We start from the raw sequence: 2,334 nt of genomic DNA, 5'->3' as shown, positions 1-2,334 counted from the left end.
TTCATCTTCTGATGGTCACATTGAGTGCCTGAAAAAGTCCTTTTTTGGGATCATTTCATCATTTTATACCCTTCTCATGTTTTTTATTTAGATTCATCATTCAACAAATGATACAAACAGCTCTTTAGACAAAGCCAAATTATAGATATCCATCTGATTCTCAATCCTGGTCAAACCAAAGCTTTCTCATAGGAAATTCTACTCATTGCAAGGAAATCCTCAAGCTTCAGTGTTACAAGAACTTAAAACCCATGAACCTTCTGCTGATCATCCTCAACCGGTCAAATCTCTATTAGAAACTGGCATATGTTCTTGTGCTGGTCACCCTGTAACTGAATTACTTCTCCATATACTGGATGCTCAATTATAGTACCATTGCAGGCAAATTTCTTCTTAAATGCCTTCACTAGTTTCTTTTTATCGTAATCATCCGCGATCCTTTGGATAGTAGTAAGGGTCTTCCTGCCGTTTCTCTGTTGAATTCTTATATGAATACAATCCTCAGGACCTTACTTGCAGCAGCAAAGGGGTCAAAAGAGTAGAGGTTGTGAATAACAGACATAAGATACGATTCCCTTTTTCCTCGGTGGAAAGGGCCGGCTGAATGCCGCTGCAGAAGGCAGGGGATGTGAGGAAGAGGGAGACATGGAGCTTCAGGAAGAAAAGCAAGGAGGCTCTAGGTAGAGGTGGAGGCAGCTGAGTCCTCAGCGGCAGTTCAGTGACTGGGACTATTATTGTTTATCTTTATCTTAATTTATTCTTTTTTTAGCTTTCCTTTTGGGAGAGAGACACAGAGGAAAGGACAGATACTGAGGGACCAGGAGATTTGTGGTGTGGAGATCATGATGTGAGTTTCTCAAGGAATTAATAAAAGAAGAATAACAATTAAATGTGGTTCGTGGTAAGCAAATAGGTCTCTCAGTAACATGATCAGAGTACCTTGCTATGTCTGCTTAGTATGTGAGTATTTATGAGTTTGCCTTGGCTTTGCCTTTTCTGTGGTTATAATTAAACTAAGGTGATCACTTTTCACACTTTTATTAGTTCAGTGTTATTTTCAGTCCTTTATGTTTTGCATATAGGAAACTGTGTCAAGCCATTTACCAAACCCTATTTTCTGTCAAGAAGACCCAAGCAAAGATTTGTAGCAATTGGCAACGAAAGCTACAGGTGCATATGTTAGTGAGGAAAGATAATATGTCATAGAGTCTGATAAAAAGAAGGAATCTGTGTTTCAAATATCCCAGATTACTCTAATAAACAAAATATTTAAGTGAACATCCTAAATGGTTTTATATTAAGGAAGTAGTTGGAATGCCTTTTCTTAGTGCCAATGCCACAAGCCTCAAAACAAGTTTGTAAAAGCTTCAAATGAAGGAGGCCATACGGAGATGCTAAAACGTTAACACAATCATTTGGAAGAAGGTATTTTATTCTTCAAAATATTATAATGTTTAAGATAGTAACATGAAGTATATAATATAATAATATATACACACAAAGAAAGATGGAGAAGCAATATAAAAGAAAATCATATCTTGAAATGTGTTTTGCCATCTTTGAAAGTCTCTTAATTATAATCACTAGGATGTCTGTAATTAGTTTATTTGCCCACCAAGGAAATTAGATGCTGCCGATAGCCATGCGGAGTATAGATAATCATTCAAAGAAGTAATTTTTAATAAACAATGGAAAACTGAAACTTAGGGAGTGAACAACTCTCAGTTCATCTATTGTATTTAACTAAATTTTATGTCTCCATTATTTTTCTTACCCACACTCGATAAATTTAAGATTAAGAAAGGGGAGACTTTAATCTTAGCTGTTGAAGTATTTAAAAAATGTTTCTTAAAATGACTGAATCTAATATGAATGTAAATATTGCTTTAGGGAGATGATATTTCACATGAGATTATTTTTTCATTAAAAAATAATATGACCACATTATATATCTCTGCTTGCTTGTTTTTGTTTCTTAACTTTTCACATTCAGTTAATTCTTCTACTATGTGCATCCTTAGGTTAGGGCTATGAGTCTCTCTTTGAATTCTTTTACGAGGTAGTCACAGTTTTTTTTTTTTTAATCTTAATGATAGATGTTTGAATATAGTGTATTACCAGCCTTGTCTTACTTCCCTTGTTTTTCTTCATTTTAGTCAAGTCTATTGCTGTAGATTTTCACGTTTTCTTTTTCTTTATTATTAACACCTTAATACATATATAGAATGAAATAAAATAATATTTCCCATTATCATTTTCTAATTACCCCCAATATCACCATCAATATATTTCAACTTCAGATCCTATGTTTTAATAACCCACAAAGTCAAGTTA

The 2,334-nt window shown here is 34.1% G+C and overlaps 1 pseudogene; it reads right to left on the bottom strand.

Annotated features, from left to right (window-relative positions):
- Positions 1 to 242: 242 nt before the first annotated feature.
- On the bottom strand, positions 243 to 562 carry LOC121453030 (annotated as a pseudogene).
- Between the last annotated feature and the right edge of the window lie 1,772 nt (positions 563 to 2,334).

Source organism: Microtus oregoni, unplaced genomic scaffold, assembly GCF_018167655.1.
Source record: "Microtus oregoni isolate MIOR12 unplaced genomic scaffold, Mior012 000010F_ref0000083, whole genome shotgun sequence".
Lineage (NCBI taxonomy): Eukaryota > Metazoa > Chordata > Mammalia > Rodentia > Cricetidae > Microtus > Microtus oregoni.
The sequence above is the reverse complement of the archived record's forward strand: the minus strand, read 5'-3'. Positions and strand labels throughout refer to the sequence as shown.